The sequence below is a fragment of the Glycine soja genome, chromosome 18 (assembly GCF_004193775.1).
Source record: "Glycine soja cultivar W05 chromosome 18, ASM419377v2, whole genome shotgun sequence".
Taxonomy (NCBI): domain Eukaryota; kingdom Viridiplantae; phylum Streptophyta; class Magnoliopsida; order Fabales; family Fabaceae; genus Glycine; species Glycine soja.
Window position 1 is genome coordinate 23,164,791 of NC_041019.1, and position 19,012 is coordinate 23,183,802.

The 19,012-nt window shown below is 39.2% G+C and overlaps 1 pseudogene; it reads right to left on the reverse strand.

The window, feature by feature from the left end:
• Positions 1-1,757: 1,757 nt before the first annotated feature.
• On the reverse strand, positions 1,758-16,324 carry LOC114397107 (annotated as a pseudogene).
• Between the last annotated feature and the right edge of the window lie 2,688 nt (positions 16,325-19,012).

Genomic DNA, 19,012 nt, shown 5'->3' on the forward strand with positions numbered 1-19,012 from the left:
GCTTGCAGGCTAGGCCACTGTGCAGATCAGAGTCACATGCACGCAGAGATCAGAGGCACAGCTAGGGCAATGGTTTCTCACCACTGGTAATAGCGGGACTCTTGTCCTGAACATTGTTTCCTTCCTTTAAATAGGCAGGTTGTCCCTTTAAAATTTGTAGTGATTCGTGAAGAGAGAAAGAAAGCAAAGAAAGCAGAAAGCCTTTGAAGTTTGTTAATTCCATGTTCAGATTTTATTTATTTGAAGTAACAATTTGTATTGTTGTTTAGTGAATTTTTTACAAGCTTTCCTTCATTCTCTTTCAAGTTAAATTTTTGAATAATTTTTATCATTTACAAATTATTTATTTTGAAGTAATAATTTTTGTGGTTAGAATGAAATTTGAACCTGAAGTTTAAGTGTAGTAATTTTTGGAATTAGATTTTTTATTTTGAAATTATTACTAATAATTATTTATAAGCCTCTTTGTTCATGGTTTTTCTGCCTTAGAAATTTTTACATGTGACCCTTCCCGTTTTTGGAGTTAAAGAATTATTCGTAAATTATTTAATTGGAGTAATAATTTTTTTGTTAGAATGAAGTTTGAATGTGTAGTTTAAGTTTAATAGAGCAAGAAAATAGATTTTTTTATTTTTATCATTCACAAATTATTTATTTTAAGTAATAATATTTTTTGTTACAATAAAATTTTAAGCTGAAGTTTAAGTGTATTAATTTTTGTAATTAGAATTTTTATTTTGAAGTTATTTTTATTACGATTAATTATTTATAAGCTTTTGTTGATGCTTTTTGTGCCTTAAAAATATTAATTAAAAAAACATGTACCAATTTGTGACAAGAAATGAGTATATCGCCAATAGTAGGAGCGAAACGCAAGAAGACACATGCAGGAGAAGGAGAAGATAAAATATTATAGAGGAACTTGGGGAGGAGAGGATAAGAGTATACGCGTTCTATGCAGGATTTTTCTAATGGAGGATTTTTTTTATTGAAGGGGCGCTACAACTGTGCATGTCTCGCCATTAGTAATGGCAATATATGAAAAGCTGCCTCCTCTGCAACCTTCTGCAACCTGCTGCCTCTTCAAGCTGCTGCTGCAAGCCTATGCCCTAGCTGCCTGTGTTGTGCATGTCTCGCCAATGGGAGGGGCAATTCTAGCTCCATGTCACCAGACTCGCCATTGTCAATGGCAGCATCCTCTGCATGCTGGCCACGTCAGCGTGTCTCGCCAACATCAATGGCGACATGTCCATGTAAGCAGCTCCCTCGCTAGTGGCAATGGCGGTTGAGGGTATATCGCCATTGGCAACTGCGGCAAGCTTGTAAAAAATGGACCCCCCTTGTAAATAGTTTTAAAACAGACCCTGATTGGTAAATACTTTCTAAATAGGACCCTTTGACATAAATTTGCCTCATAGAAATATTGTTGTCCCAATTTAAAATAATAAATAGTAAGAGACCCTCATTCCCGGTTTTAACTTATCCTGGTTTTAACCTGTGCAACATACTAGCCATTTCTGCTATACATGTTTTTTTTTTCTCTTTTTTAATAGAATTACTTCACATCCTTGTAATTTCAACATGAAAACACCACACTAGGGAAATATAGCAAAATAGCATCTTTATCTATCTGATACATACAATAATTTTACAAATCTATTCCATACATTCTATAATGTTACAACATGGACTTCACATTATATAAACTAAAAAAAGAAAAACTATAAATAATTAGAATGTATACATCACAAATCTGAGAACTCAAACTCTTTTATAAGTGTATTTTATCTTTGAATAAAGAGGGTAGCTCCAACTAATCCCAACCATATTGTTAAGCCAACCCAGAAAGCTCGATTTTTCCTTAATCCAATGGGAGGTTTCCATACAAGAAAGTCCCCAAGGTAATCTTTAGATGATGGAAGCTGATTCGTGACTGATCCACTAATTTTTTTATCCTTGTCCTTGTATTTATCACTCCATGTTGCCGCATAGCTACAATTATAACATAATACATACTTGATAAACCATAATTTTAAATATGCAACTACAATATAACAAAAGAAAAATGCATAAGCAGTTATAATGTTCCCCAATACCAATGCCAGTGGCAGTTCCTTTATCTGGAAAACTGAAGCATATAAAGAGATATATTGTGCTTTTCAAGAACCAGAAAGGAATGGAAAAAGATGATACAACTTCAACAAGTTGCAGCAAATTCAATCCTACTTGTTACCCTCTATAAGCCTAAAAGGCACAAGAAAAATTGAAAAGAAAAGGAACTCAGAGAGAGAGAGAGAGAGAGAGTTGGGCATCCATAATTGCATTCTTGATTTCTTTGAGAGCAATTAGTTCAATTACTGTACATGTGCTTTATAGCTTTGTCGCTATTTCTTGTCAAGATAATTATTAAATAATAGCATCATTGCATCATTGATATTGTTTGCTAACTATAAAGGGCTATTTAATTAGTCTTCTCTTTAAAATATGCATAGAAAGACTCAAAATCATTTTGATTTAACACCACTAACAACTGAGGTCACCATAGTAAACCACATACAAGAAAAGAATTCTTAACACATTAGGGAAAGCTTCACACCAGGTATAAATGTTATATGGGCAGAGAACAAAGATGAAAATTCAAATTAACTTTGCTTAAAATATGAAGAGGACATTGTCCTTAAGATAGAAGCTGCAAAAATAATTATTTATAATCCTACAACTGATCTGCAATTCAATTTACAATTTAGCAACCAAATCATTTTGACTGACATATCAATATGTGCCTCCGCACCATAATGGCATAATCCATCGCCTATCATTGGCTTTTGGCTGCCTAAGTGTGCTAATGTCAGAAAAGTAAATTGTGCCACGGCAAAGCCACCACCGAAGCAATAGGATGGCAGAGCCTATGAGATATCACTATGCAGCTTATGCAATGAGTTGGAAGAACTATTCCTGCTCTACAAAGTATCATAACAATCCTCCTCATAAAATCTAGACAAATAATTTCTCACATCCATATAGTGTCATGCATAAATGAAAGTATTTCTCAGTTTGAGCTTTTCCTTACCTTGTGTTTGGATCAGGAATTTTAAAATTTCAAGGAATTTGAAATGTCTAGAATTTGAATTGCTTTGATTTTAATTTTTTTTTCATTTTTCAAATGGATAAATCAATTCAAATTTTTTTCATTTTAAATTCTTTGTTTGGATAGGGCAATTCAATTTTCTACATATGCAAAATTTCAATTTTATATTTTAAATAGATGAAATTTTAATATTAAACCTTATAGAAAATAAACACAATCTAATTTTGAAATATTAATTAAAAAACATTTTCAATTTTTAATAATTTATAAATAAAAAATATTGATAATTTTAACTAGGATTGTTTTGTCTGACCACAGCTAGTGATGTTTTTAAACCGACATCAACCAAGGTTATTTTTTGGTTGACATCAAATAGGGTTTTCTTGTCAAAGTACGCTGGGAATATTTGTCAGCTGACGTCAGTCGGGGCTATTTTTTGGCTAACGTTAGTTGAGTCTATTTTTTAGCCGATGTTGGCTAGATTTTTTTACCAACATCGGCTAGGGTTTCTTTGGCCGACATCGGCTAGGGTCTTTTCAAACGACATTGATCAAGGCTATTTTTAGTCAACATCGGCCTAAATACTCCTAGCAGGCGTTGACAAAAAAATCTACCCAATATCAGCTAAAAAATATCTTGATCGATGCCGACCAATAAAACCTACCCGATGTCGACTGAAAAACATCATTGGTCAACGTTGGCTGAAAAATCTCTAGTCAAAGTTGGCTAAAAATTAGCCCTGACCAATGTCAGACAAAAAACCCTACCCAACATCAGCTATAAAATAGCCTTGGCCGATGTTGGCTAAAAAATAGCTCTGACCAATGTCGACCGAAAAAACTCTACTGGATGTCGACTATAAGAACCTAGTCAATGTCGACTAAAAATAGTCATGCTTGATGTCGGTCAAAAATACCTAGATGGTGTTAGTAGAAAAAACCCTAGCCAACATGATGTAAGCTCCATTTGAGCTTGTAGGCCTAGGATCTTCTTCATCAATGGATTCCTTTGCTTCTTAGAAGATGAATGGCAGCAGAATGGAGAAGGAAGAGAGAGAGGAGACGCCACTTCAAGGAGAAGATGAGTCTAGAAGAAGCTCATCACCATAGGAGGTCATGGATAAGAGCTTGGAGGAAGAATGAGATGAATGAAGGGAGGGGGAGAAAAGAGCACAAAATTTTGTGCTCTAAAAGAGCTCTAAAATCTGAAGTTTAATATTCAAATGATCAAAGTTGAAAAAAATGCACACACATGACCTCTATTTATAGCCTAAGTGTCACACAAAATTGGAGGGAAATTTGAATTTCAATTCAAATTTCACTTGAATTTGAAATTGAATTTGTGGATCCAAAATTTCACTAATTATGATTAGTGAATTTTAGTTATGGTTCAGCCCACTCATCCAAGATCAATTCCAAGATTCTCCACTAAGTATGCTTAGGTGTCATGAGGCATGTAAAGCATGAAGGACATGCACAAAGTGTGACTATATGATGTGGCAATGGGGTGTAGTAAGCAAATGCTCACCTCCCCCTCTAAAATTTAATTGGAATGGGCTTCAACCAATTCAATTAAATTTATTTCCAACTACACACATCAAATATTTACTTAGTTCATGTGAAATTACAAAACTACCCCTAATACAAAAACTAGTCTAGGTGCCCTAAAATACAAGGGCTGAAAAATCCTATATTTCTAGGGTACCCTACCTACATTTTAGAGCCCTAAATACAAAGACCAAATATAATGGCATCCTAGTCTAATATGTACAAAGATAATTGGACCCAACGTTGGCCCATGGGCTCATAAATCTACCCTGAGGTTCATGAGAACCCTAGGGCCTTCTTCGACAGCTCTAGCCTAATCCTCTTGGAGCCTCTTGCTCATGGCTCTAGTGACTGGTCCCTTCCTAGGGAGGATTGCATAACAACATCAACCAAAAAACCTAGCTAATGTGGTTAAGAAATAGCTATGGCTGATGTCAGCCAAAAAACCCTAGTTGATGTCAGCAAAAAAATCCTAACCAACGTCGGCTAAGAAAATCAAGTTGACATCAACCAAAACACCCTAGCTAACATCAACTAAAAAATAACCCTAGCCGATATTGGCTAACAAATAGCTTTGGCTGATGTTGGCTAGAAAAACCTAGCTGACATCGGCTGAAAAACCCTAACATGTATCTACTCAAAAGTTAGTCATGACCGATGTCAGTAGAAAAAATCTAGCCAACATCGGTCAAAAAAATCATTGGTCAACATCAATTGAAAAAACCTAGATGATAACGGCCAAAAAAATCCTTGGCTGACATTAGCAAAAATTTCCCATGACTGACGTCAGTGAGAAAATAATCCTAACCAACATCATCTAAAAAATCTTAGTCGATATCGGCAAAAAATAGTTTTGGTTGACATCATACAAAAAATTTCTGACTGAAAAAATCTCAGCCAACGTCAGTGAAAAACAACTTATGTCGATATCGGCCGTAAAAACTTTGGTCACCCGTAGTTGTGAGTGTTGAGCGAGAAAGAGTCACGAGCAAGAACGTAAGTTAGAGTGAGCATCTCCGAAAAAAGAATTTCAAATTCTATATTTTTTGAGAGAATTTGAAATCCCACTATTTTAGTCAATCAAAATGATTCATAAAAATACCAAAAATTAAATCTTCTTTCAAATATTCTATCCAAACAAGCTATTTTATCACGAATCATTTTAAATTCCTTGAAAAAATGAATTCCCCTGTTAAATTGCTCCATCCAAACACACTATTAGTGTATTTCAATGTAATTCATAGTATCTAAATACTTTTAACAATTATTAACTTGTGTCCAGATCAGAAATAACACAATCCTATACTAAGGCCATTCACAGAAAATAAATAGCATTAATACAGCCATGTGTTGCATCATCAATAATGAAAATTTCTAAAAGTCAACCCAAACTTTTGATAGAAGCAGTATTACTCCTTGTGTTCAAACAAGAGAAATTCTTTCAAAGTCTCAGTGTTAGTTAACTTCATTAAGAGTGTAAAGACACAACCCTTTGAAAATTGTAATTTGCACTAGACTTGGAATGGTTGTACAATCTTTCTAGTGCAGTAGTACTTCAAGTTACCAATCAATCACTTGTTATCACCCACTGAGCTTTTGAACTAGAGTATGCAAAAGTAAGGTTGGGTTTCTATTAATGGTGATTCTAATTAAATGGTTTTTCAATCCCATTTATGCATTTATCACATTTATAATAGATACCATACTTGCAAGAAATCAAAGCATGTTTTGACATGTATTCATATTCAACTGATTTATAACTACGATGTGCTAATCATACCATAAATATAAATAAGGATTAACAATAAGAACAAAACCAAAAAATTATCATTAATACATAGTTTGAGCATCCCGTCACAAGAATACTGATGGGAACCAAGACCCATTGTTAGATCGAGATGACTGCTCTTCTAGAAACGGGAAACCAAATAATTAGTAATTTGGTCCTCGGACTTTTTTTTTTGTTTGATCCTATATTTTATTTCATTTTAGTCCTTTAATTTTTTTTTCAATTAGGTCCAATTAAGTCAATTGTGGAGGGGTTTGACCACCAAAAATCATGATTTTTTTGTCAATTGTGATGGTTTTTACTGCCACATTTGATAAATAGGACCATACTGAAACCAAAACAAGAGATAAAAGATCAAAATGAAACACAAAAAAGTTATAGAACTAATCCAAACAAAAAAAAAGTTAGAGAACCAAAGTACTACTTGATGTAAGCTCCATTGGAGCTTGTAGGCCTAGGATCTTCTTCATCTATGGATTCCTTTGCTTCTTGGAAGATGAATGGCAGCGAAATGGAGAAGGAAGAGAGAGAAGAGACGCCACTTCAAGGAGAAGATGAGTCTAGAAGAAGCTCACCACCATAGGAGGCCATGGATAAGAGCTTGGAGGAAGAAGGAGATGAATGAAGGGAGAGGAAGAGAAGAGCACGAAATTTTGTGCTCCAAATGAGCTTTGAAATCTGAAGTTTAATATTCAAATGATCAAAGTTTTAAAAAATGCACACACATGACCTCTATTTATAGCCCAAGTGTCACACAAAATTGGAGGGAAATTCAAATTTCACTTGAATTTGAAATTGAATTTGTGGAGCCAAAATTTCACTAATTATGATTAGTGAATTTTAGTTATGGTTCAGCCCACTAATCCAAGATCAATTCCAAGATTCTCCACTAAGTGTGCTTAGGTGTCATGAGGCATGAAAAGCATGAAGGACATGCACAAAGTGTGACTATATGATGTGGCAATGGGGTGCAGTAAGCAAATGCTCACCTCCCCCTCTAAAATTTAATTGGATTAGGCTTCTACCAATTCAATTAAATTTATTTCCAACCACACACATCAAATATACACTTAGTGCATGTGAAATTACAAAACTACCCCTAATACAAAAACTAGTCTAGGTGCCCTAAAATACAAGGGCTGAAAAAATATTATAATTCTAGGGTACCCTACCTACATTATGGAGCGCTAAATACAAGACCCAAAATTAATGAAACCTTAATCTAATATGTACAAAGATAAGTGGGCTCATACTTAGCCCATGGGCCCGAAATCTACCCTAAGGCTCATGAGAACCTTAGGGCCTTCTCTTGCATCTTTGGCCCAATCTTCTTGGAGTCTTCTATTCAATGCCCTTGGGGGGGTAGGATTGCATCACTACTTTTGCTGGTAAAGAACTCATATGTGGATGAGCCTGAGTTAGGGACAGCAACTACTATTGAGTAATCAATGCTCACACAAACAAAGTTACCCATACTCACAAAAGATCGTGAGAACACAACAAACATTACACCGTAGAAAAAATAATAACAAACACAAGAATTTAACGTGGTGTGGCACCTCTTGCCTACATCCACGAAATCGTCTCAAAAGTATTTCCCTATCACAAAAATGATTACAAGATTGTAACCCACCCTAAATAGCATATCACTCTACAAACTCGAGTACCACACTCAATGGTTACAAGAAATGATAACGCTCACACAAAGACACTTTTCTATCAACAAAGTGAAGTTGTTTCACAATCTCTCTTCTCACACACTCTCTCTTCATTAGTCTCTTCTCCACTAATTCTCTTCTTTATTTATAGTGAAGATTTCCACCAATTATAATAAATAAATTATCTTGGAAGTTGAAACAATACAACTTCCAATGCATCCATTCAAATAAGTTTCATCTAGTAAAATGCAATCTTTCACTTTGCATTTAAACCACCTAAACCTTAGTGATAAAAATTCAATTCCCACTATGCATTAAATGCACCTTATCTTTTGGCTTGGAACTCTACAACTACTATTATATTTGAAGTATGTTGAATTTGTATACAACATTAACAAACCAATCCTTTTCTCACTAGGTGGGGTCGGTACATGGATCAAATATCTGGCATAATGTTCTATTGTAATTTCAAAATCATGTCATCAACCTGCCCATGTTGTGCTTTGCTGCAATCTTTAACATGTTATATCCCAAGTCCTAAGTAAAAGGTGAAGTTTATGTTAGACAATTGATAACCAATGTAAAGCTTTCTTGAATCTTTACGACATGGATCAATGAGGAGATTCTGTGTATTTTTTATAAATTAATAATCATTCACTAATTTATAAATTGGTGTTATACCATATTGGTCTTACCTGCCAGATTGAGAGGAGATTTTTTAGGCCAACGGAGTAGATATCCATCCATGATTGAGTGACAGAACATATGGATTTCTTGGAGGAAAGGCTTAAAGGGTCGAAGGCCAGAATCGAGGCTAGCATGGAAGAAAATATTGGATGGAAGTTATTGTGATTGAGAGGCATTTAAATGAAATGAGAAAGGTTTTGAGAAAATGTTTGGAGGAAGAATATGAAAGTTTCACTACTTGAAGAAAGGATCTAAGCAGTGGCTTCCACATGTCTAGGTGCAATTGGCAGAAAAGCTAGTTGTAGTTGTGCAACTGCATAAGTAGTGGGATGAAAAAGTCTAAGCGCAATCATGCAAAACTCTTAAATCTTACCAGAAGACAAGCACATCTATTCAGTACAAGACAAAAGAATCCCATAGATGAGAAATGAGAATAATGCACAAAGTCAGTTACTATGCAACAAATAGAAAGAAAAATGAGCAGCAACAACATTATCATACAAGAGAGGCTAAACAAAGGCTTGAGCGAGGCTAATTTTCAAATACAACAATGCAGTCACCTGTCATAAGTAAAGCCAATCAAGGGTATAGTGATGTGATCCTTACTAGGAGCAGATCGCTTGGTACAGGTCACAGAATTTGGAGGATGCCACTTCCAGAGAGGGAAGATAAGTCAGGATAGACGCCACAAGGATTACCATGATAAGTCTGAGATTGGTTTAACAAGGAACCCAGAGAGAAGCTCTCACAAAATATTCTCAAAATGCCAAAAAGTCCTTCTACTAAAAACGAGTTCAATACATATAGTGTATCTGAGGTGCAGCTGAAAAGGAACCAATTTTATTTAATTAAAATGACAATAAAAAAATAGAAATAGAAAAAATTATTTGGCATGGGCCTTCAAATTAGTTTGGGCCTTCAACAACAATTAAGATTCTTGGTAGTGCCTCTGGGCCTTCATCCTTCTTCACTTGGGCCTTGGTAAGGATGTTTGATACCATTTGTTGGAGGGTATCCTCTGACTGTTTGGTCCTACTCCTGGTTATAGGTCCCTGTATTTGGGCAGTTTTAGGATTTTCATCATATAGTCACCATCTCCTCATGCGATATCTTGAGCTATGGTGCTTGTAAAATGTAACGAAGCTCTGCAACTTGGCATCGAATGCTAACACTTGGGTGCGTCTTTTCTATTTGCTGGTATAGAGCAATGCAACCTGCATGGCAGTTATGGGCCTCATAAGCCATAGCCAGTCATATTTGTATCTAAAATTCACAACTTTTTAAAAATTAATTTACCTCCTCGTTCCACAATCAGACAAAAATTCTTGTTTGGGCAAGAAAGAACCAACCTCACCACCAAATAATGTAGGCCTGGGTATGATAGTGAGTGCAACTTCAAGAAATTCAATGGCATGTCCATAGGAGCCCTTCCCATAGGCCTTCTAACCCAAATCAAACATCAACTAAGTAGTGGCCCTCTTCTCTGCCTGTTCCTTAGCCTCCTGATTGATCCACCAAACCAACAAGCAACATGTCGTCAACAAACAATTTCCATTTCAACATAAACCCTATGCAATAATTGTTACCCTAAGTTAAAAGAACAAAACCTGGACCAAATTAATTAATTGAGTATTTTTTATGCTATTCTCCAATCTGAATTGGAGTTTCATTTATTGCATGTTTGCATAACCATTTCCATAAGAGAAATCACATCAATTCTATGTAAAAATGTGGAAGCTTAGTACTTGTTTGATTTCACGTTAAAATACCAATTTATGTGGTTTTTGATAAATTTTCATGTTTTGGGTTCCATTGAGGAATTGATTCTAAGCTAAAACAACTTTGAGTAGCTTAAGTATTGGATAAAATATTTTATAATGTATCTCACCACTAAATGCTTCTATAATTAAAACACCCAAATGTAAATCATATCACTTCAAAATCAATTTTAACCAAAGTCAATTTTGTAAAATCAATTTCATTCAAAATTAATTTTGATAATACTTGTCGCAACCTACCCTTCGGTGGGAGGGCGACGCAGAGGCTCACGGGTGCGTCTTCCAAGAAAGGAAAATGCGCGGAGTCGCCACCAACGTTTATTCGAGGAAAACATCAGAAAAACCGGAAAGGTGTGGTCTACGAACTTTAACTGTGAAAGGTTCAGGAGTTGTTTTTACGCACGGGGAAGGTATTAGCACCCCATGCGTCCGTCAAAAGGGACGACAGCCTTCAATCAAGTGTGCAAATATGACTTCAAAATTATGTATTTTTCCCTTTTTTATGTTTTCATGCTTTTTATGGGCTTTTTTGTATTTTTTTATCTTTTTGTGGTCGACAAGGGTATTTTCCTCGCTCCTACGTATCCTCAATTGCGATGAGGAAATTAAACCTACGTAGTTCTTTCAGAACTAAACGTTGGTTAAGTTGTTTTGATCTTTTTCCGCAAGATCAATTTTAACCGCACAAAAGTCGTTTAAGGCATTGGACCATTAAACGATCTTTTGATTCTTTTGAAAGGAGAGAAACGTTAAGGCGTTGGACCATTAACGATCTCTTGGTTTTGAAAGGAGAGAAACATTAAGGCGTTGGACCATTAACGATCTCTTGGTTTTTGAAAGGAGAGGAACGTTAAGGCGTTGGACCAATAATGATCTCTTGGGGTGCTCCACAAAAACGCTACGTATCCTCAATTGCGATGAGTAAATCAGACCTACGTACTTCTTGCAAAAGCAGTAAAGTTACGTCTTGATTTTATGCTTTTGAATGGTCCATGTTAACCGATAAAAGCAAGGAAAACCGTTTAAGGCGTTGGACCTTAAAACGGTTTTTAGTGATTTTCGCGGGCAAAGCTTGATTTATGAGTTGATTTTAGCATTAGCTTCACTTTGGTTATTAGTCAATTCATACAAGGAAACTTTCAAAGAAAAATGTCCGATTGATTTTTTTGATTTATTTTATTATTATTTTTTTTCAAGATATTTTGATTATTTTATTATTATTTTTCTTTTTTTGGTTTAACCGAGGTTACAGTGTGAACGATCGATAAAATTTTGCTTTAACAGTGATTAAACAAGATTATAACGCAAATGATCGGTTAAAATTCATTTTATCATTTATTAGGCGAGATAACAGCTTAAATGATCGGTTAAAGCACGTTAAAAACAGAAGAAAAGAAAACTGAAAGTAAGCGAAATGAAAGTGAAAGTACACAAAACAAGTAGGGACCACTAAGGGTGCATAGAATGAATTGAAAGATTCGATTTCGGGAACTTACCGGTTGAAGACCGAAGTACGACGAAGAACGAACGAAGAACGGTGAAGAACGATGAAGAATTTCCACAGAATCGCTTACGGAAACGTCTCAAAAGCGTTACAGAAGCACCTCAACTTGGATTTTCTTCACGAAAACACATTTTTTCACCCAAAACAGCCGAAATGCATAGCCAAGGGGTCCAGAATATTTTGAAACAGCCCCGCTCCCCTATTTATAGGGAAAAAGGGAGGTGCTTGCCGCCCAGAGGCTTCTTGAGGAAGATTTCTAAGCACACCCCAATTACTAAGTTCACCCGCCTTTTCGAACTTTACGAAAAAGTTACGGAAGCCTTACGGAAGTGTTTCGGATTTGATTTTCAACTTTTTTTCTCTTCCCTTTCACCAATGTTAAGCGAAATATGCTTACCCAAGGTTTTCAGAAATTTTACAGAAGCAGTACAGAAGCCCCGGAAACCATTTTTCAACATTGAGGAGCTTGCCACCCAGTTTCTTCCTCTTTAAGCAACCCAACTTCCAAAATTTTCTGGAAGGGCCTAGATTCGAATTGCTATTAACACCCCTATCTTGATAAGTTCACCCCCCTATTTTTGTGTTTTTGGTTGTTTTCTTTTCGAAATCTCACGAAACTTTACGGATTCCACTGCGATGAGTGTTAAGCCTTCTGAAGCGATCAACAATATTCCTCGGATGAAATTAGAGTGTAATAGTTTATTTACACACACCCCACTTTGCTAAATACACTCTCGTTTTCGTGTTTTTGACCGGTTTCTTCCTGAAACATCTCAGAACTTTACGGATTCCACAACGATGGGTGTTAAACATTTTGAGGTTGCCAAACAAAGGTCACATGCCGATAAACAATGGTCCCCAGACGAAATTAGGATATGACAGTTGCCCCTCTTTACTTACCTTTTATTGGAGATAAAAGGAAAGTAAAGATAAGACACTAATTTCGTTCGAGCTGAATCTTTACCCGACTGGCCACTAGCACAAATCCAAGCAGTAAAACCCGTGAAGGCATGAAGATATTGAAATTCCTTCTTTTCTCATTTAATTTATTTTCATTTTCATTTTCACTCTCCCCTTTTTTTTAAAAAAAAAACGTACAAAAGAAGGACGTCGAGTCATACAAAGCACAGGGAAAAAGGATATTGAAGTTTTTAAGGTGAAGACATTGTCGTCTTCGAAATGAAAATGAAGACATTGTTGCCTTTTGAAGGCATGCAATGGATGAAGACATTGTCGTCTTCGACATGTAGATGAGGACATTGACGCCTTTGAAGGCATGCAATGACTGAAGACATTGTCGTCTTCGAAATGTAAATGAGGGTCATTGTCGCCTTTGAAGGCATGCAATGACTGAAGACATTTTTTTCTTTGAAATGTGTGTGAATTACTGTATAGGGTGTCTCCACATGCTACCTGACTTCTCATAGGTCGGGGTAGCAAAAATGTGTGTGCACAAATAACCACATGGGGTATTTTCGCCTGCCACCTGACTTCACGGGTCAGGATTAACAAAAGTGTGTTTGTACGGATAACCACTTGGGGTATTTTCGCCTGCCACCTGACTTCACGGGTTGGGATTAACAGAAGTTGTCTTTGTACGGATAACCACTCGGGTATCTCCGCCTGCCACCTGACTTCACGGGTCAGGATTAACAGAAGTTGTCTTTGTATAGATAACCACTCGGGTATCACCGCCTGCCACCTGACTTCATGGGTCAGGGTAATAAAAGTGTGAGACTAAAAAAAGTCTCGGCCGGAAGATGCTGACATCTCCAGGAAAGGTGCAGATGATGACGTTAGTCACTGCATGCTATCAGGCTTTGAGTCTTACGGATAGCAAATGAGACTTTTTTGCAGTCTCGGTCGGAAGACGCTGACATCTCTAGAGAAGGTGCAGATGACGACGTTAGTCACTGCATGCTATCAGGCTTTGAGTCTTACAGATAGCAAATGAGACTTTTTCGCAGTCTTGGCCGGAAGATGCTGACATCTTCGGGGAAGGTGCAGATGACGACGTTAGTCACTGCATGCTATCGGGCTTTGAGTCTTACGGATAGCAAATGAGACTTTTTCGCAGTCTTGGCCGGAAGATGCTGACATCTCCGAGGAAGGTGCAGATGACGATGTTAGTCATTGCGTTTCAACGGGCTCACTTGCCTCTAACTGACAAAAGGTGCGGATAACCATAAGGTATCTCCGCATGTCATCAGACTTGTCGTCTCTGGATGACAAAGGTGCGAATAACCGTAAGGTGTCTCCGCATGCTATCGGACTCACTGGTCATGATAGCAAAAAGTGTGCACGGATAACCATCGGGTGTCTCCGCGTGCCACCGGACTCATAGGTCACGATAGCAAAAGGTGGGGTGGTCAACAAAAGTGGGGCTTTTGCTCCTACGTATCCTCAATTTGTGATGAGGAACTCAGACCTACGTAATTCTTAAGAAAGCGGTGTAAGACTAAAATAGTCTCTACCAGAAGATGCTGACATCTCCAGAAAGGGTGCAGATGACCACATTGGTCTCTGCTTGTCAATTGGACTTGGGGTCTCCGAATGAGGAGGTGCGGATAACCGTAAGGTGTCTCCGCATGCTACCGGACTCTTGGGTCACTGGATAGCAAAAGGTGGGGTGGTCGACAAAAGCGGGGCTTTTGCTCCTACGTATCCTCAATTTGTGATGAGGAACTTAGACCTACGTAGTTCTTGCCTTTTTTGTGTGAGACTAAAATAGCCTCGATGTTCTTTCACTAAAATGCGAACATGCTTTAGTAAAGAAACAAAACCCCCCAATTGATCAGAGCAACACATAATTTTTGGTGAAAAACAACGTGTCTATTGGGGAAGGAGAGTATGCTGATGAAATTTTCTCATAACCACAAAATGAGATTTTGGATGTTAGCGTTTCATTTCTAAACGACCATTTAGAGGAAACACTGGGCCCAACAAAATAGAAGAAAATCACTCAAAGTGTATCAATCTCACACAGATAAGTGTTTTATCCTAATTCCGAACCATAGATATGTCATGACTTGATTTTGCAAATCATTTCCTATCAAATCAAAGATTACATGTGTGATCATGGATCAATAGGACTTTTTTGGGAATGGTGTTTTTTTTTGTGGGAAATTTGGATTCGAGTGTTTTGGCATTCCCTTTTTCTGTTTTTGTTTAGTGCGGGACGAGAAAATCGCCAGCGCACAGGATTTTGGTTGGCAATCAAAGGGAAAGGACCACTTCAAGTTGTGGTTTCCTTTCTTTCCTTATTTGATTGTGACTATTCTGTATTATTTGGATATTTGTCTGGTCCGAAGACCCTTCTATATATTTCTTTTGTTTTCTTCTAATCATTGATTGGGAACTTTATTTTTTTTCTTTGTTTTCTTCCGATCTTTGATCAGGAACTTTCTTTTTTTTCTTTTGTTTTCTTCCGATCTTTGATCATGAACTTTACTCCTTTTTTTCTTTTGTTTTCTTCTGATCCTTGATCGGGAACTTTCTTTTTCTTTTGTTCTCTTCCTATCTTTGATCGGGAACTTTCTTTTCCTTTGTTTTTTTGTATTTGAAACGTGTTAGCAGCTCAACAGTGAGTGACCCTTCTTTCTTAAGAGACCCCATTGTTCCTTCTTCCGAGGGCAAGGATGGAAATTCTCATCCTGGGTCAAGGTTTATGGTGATTTGAGGTCTTGGCTCAAAAGGCTTGCAGAACAGCCGGACATGACGTATGTCAGGGTGTTGGTTTGGCCAGCGGTTCAGGGATAAAGGAATGTCCCAGATTATTTCCATGACACACATGCTACAATGATGATTAGGAAATTTTATGCAAAACTAGTCATGCATGCACCCATGTGGACACTCAAGCATCAAGTTTTTATGGTCATGTGACACTAGGGCTCAGGATTCATTTTCCTTATTTAAGTCAACCCAGTGTTTCCAACACATGTTCTTTTATCAATTCAGGCATTCATCCAAGTCCATTTTGGGTGTTCGGGAAAATTTTCACAGCATTCACCCTTCAGGTGTATACACATTTTTTCAACAAAACCCTTTTGTGTTTTGATCGGTGAATCTTTTTCAAAGAAAGAGCTAGAGTTCATTTCTTTTCAAGAGCGTCTTGGCTTTTTAGTCAAAAAAAAAATTGTTCTTGTTTGTTTTTTTTGTTTTGGCCATTTTCAAAAGATTAAAAACAGATCGTAACCTGGACACGGTTGATACCCGAGATTACATTTTATTGAAAAAAGGAATGTGAACGAAAGTACACCAAACTTACACACATTTTTGCGTTTTGGACAAATCATCGTAAAGTAAGTACGACCATATGCCAAAAGCGGTAAATTACTCACAATGCGACATATAACTGCATGTTCAGTTCAATCACAATGGACATAATAATTGGAAGCAGATAATGTCAAATCACAAGGGAAATAACAGAATAAGAAAATAACTGAAAGTAGTAATGAAGGATAAATCACAAGTTTGGCGATCCCGGTCGTATGGCTCCGCCTCTTCCAAGGAAATTCTGAAATTCATCATCCCTCAGCTGCCTCTGTCTCTGTCTGAGGAATGACCATCCCTCGATGGCCTCGAAACGCAACTGATGTTCCACGCTCTGGAATCGGTGTTTGTCAAAGCCTGTGTCGGCTTGCGGGGCCGCACTAGAACCCTCTTCAATGGTGCCCTTCCTGGATTGCTTTGCGGGGAGCTTCTTCATAACCAATTCTAGGTTGCCTCCGAGTAGCGCTTCTTTAACCTCTTGAGCCAGACACGTGATGACTTGTCGGTCACGGGCCTAGTACTTTTGCTTACCTTTGGCTTTGGACTTGGTCGCTCGCTGGTCGGCCACGTGTCATAGGCAACGCTCCAGCCTTTGTAGATGAGATGAGGGGCTCTGGAGGTGGCGGCGGTGCGTCTATTGCCCGTTGTTGGCCATCCCCAGGCTGCTGTGGTGTCTCGCCCTGCGCCTGCCTGGGGGGCGCAGTACTTCTTGATGAAAGCCCGGTTAATAGGGGGCATGATGACTTTGTTGGGGGCGACGAGCACTCTGTAGAATTGACAAAGGCCCGTAATCAGAGTTGGAAACCCCAGGACCCTGTTGGACTTCTCCAGGTCCATTGGGTGCCTTGCAGGCGTGATCCCTACAAACAATAGATGACATCAGAAATTAGTTGAGCGATGTGCATACTTACCTATGTCACGATGGCGTGACCTTGCTGGGGGGGACGGGCACCCGGTAGGACTGACAAAGGCCCATAACCAAAGCTGGAAACCCCAGGGCCCTGTTCGACTTCTCCGGGTCCACTGGGTGTCTTGTGGGCGTGATCCCTGCAAATAGTGGATGTCATAAAAAATTAATTGAGCCACGTGCATACTAACCTATGTCATGACGGCACAAACCAATTGACACTTCGGCAGGGGAAGATCGGAGTTGTGGCGGTGTGCATGATCCACACTAATCTCCTTACAGCGGCTGAGTGAAATCTTGCCCTGGTATGCATAGTAGTTGCACGATAGCCTCCCTCTCTGGTTGTCCTCGCACAGTTGGTCGCCCTCCAATATCAGGGGGTGGCCCAGGAACTGATAAAATCAAACTACTAGCCCCTCACTCGGGAGCGCAGGCCTCGATTAAGCATTAAGGACAGAGGACCTTGAGTTCTCTGAAGGTGCAGAAGTGGAGTCCTATGAAGGCGACAGCGTGTAGCCCTATGAAGGTGAGGCCGTGCAGCCCTCTGAAGGCGAGGACGTGTAGTCCTCTAAAGGCGAGGGCATGTAGACCTCTAAAGGAGAGGACGTGTACTCCTCTGAAGGTGAGGGCGTGTAGCCCTACGAAGGCGAGGGCGTGTAGCCCTCTAAAGGGGAGGACATGTAGTCCACTGAAGGTGAGGGCATGTAGCCCTCTGAAGGCGAGGATGTATAGTCCTTTGAAGGTGAGGGCGTGTAGTCCTCTGAAGTTGAGGACATGTAGCCCTCTGAAGGCGAGGACGTGTAGCCCTCTGAAGTAGAGGACGTGTAGCCCTCTGAAGGCGAGGGTGTGCAGCCCTCTGAAGGCGAGGGCGTGCTGCCCTCTGAAGGCGAGGACGTGTAGTCCTCTAAAGGCGAGGGCATGTAGACCTCTAAAGGAGAGGACGTGTAGTCCTCTGAAGGTGAGGGCGTGTAGCCCTAAGAAGGCGAGGGCGTGTAGCCCTCTAAAGGGGAGGACATGTAGTCCTCTGAAGGTGAGGGCGTGTAGCCCTCTAAAGGCGAAGATGTATAGTCCTTTGAAGGTAAGGGCGTGTAGTCCTCTGAAGGTGAGGACATGTAGCCCTCTGAAGGCGAGGACGTGTAGCCCTCTGATGGCGAGGACATGTAGTCCTCTGAAAGGGAGGATGTGTAGTCCTCTGAAGGCGAGGGCATGTAGCCCTTTGAAGGCAAGGACATGTAGTCCTCTGAAGGTGAGGGCGTGTAGTCCTCTGAAGGCGAGGACGTGCAGTCCTTTGAAGGCGAGGGCGTGCAGTCCTCTAAAGGCGAGGGCGTGTAGTCCTCTAAAGGTGAGGGCGTGTTGCCCTCTGAAGGCAAGGACGTGTAGCCCTCTGAAGGCAAGGACGTGTAGCTCTCTAATGGCGAGGACGTGTAGTCCTCTGAAGGGGAGGACGTGTAGTCCTCTGAAGTAGAGGACGTGTAGCCCTCTGATGGCGAGGGTGTGCAGCCCTCTGAAGGCGAGGGCATGCAGCCCTCTGAAGGGGAGGACGTGCAGTCCTCTGAAGGCGAGGACGTGCAGTCCTTTGAAGGCGAGGGTGTGTAGTCCTCTTAAGGTGAAGGCGTGTAGTCCTCTGAAGGTGAGGGCGTGTAGCCCTCTGAAGGCAAGGACGTGTAGTCCTCTAATGGCAAAGGCGTGCAGCCCTCAAAAGGTGAGGGCGTGTAGCCCTCTGAAGGGGAAGACGTGTAGTCCTCTGAAGGTGAGAACGTGTTGCCCAACGAAGGCGAGGGC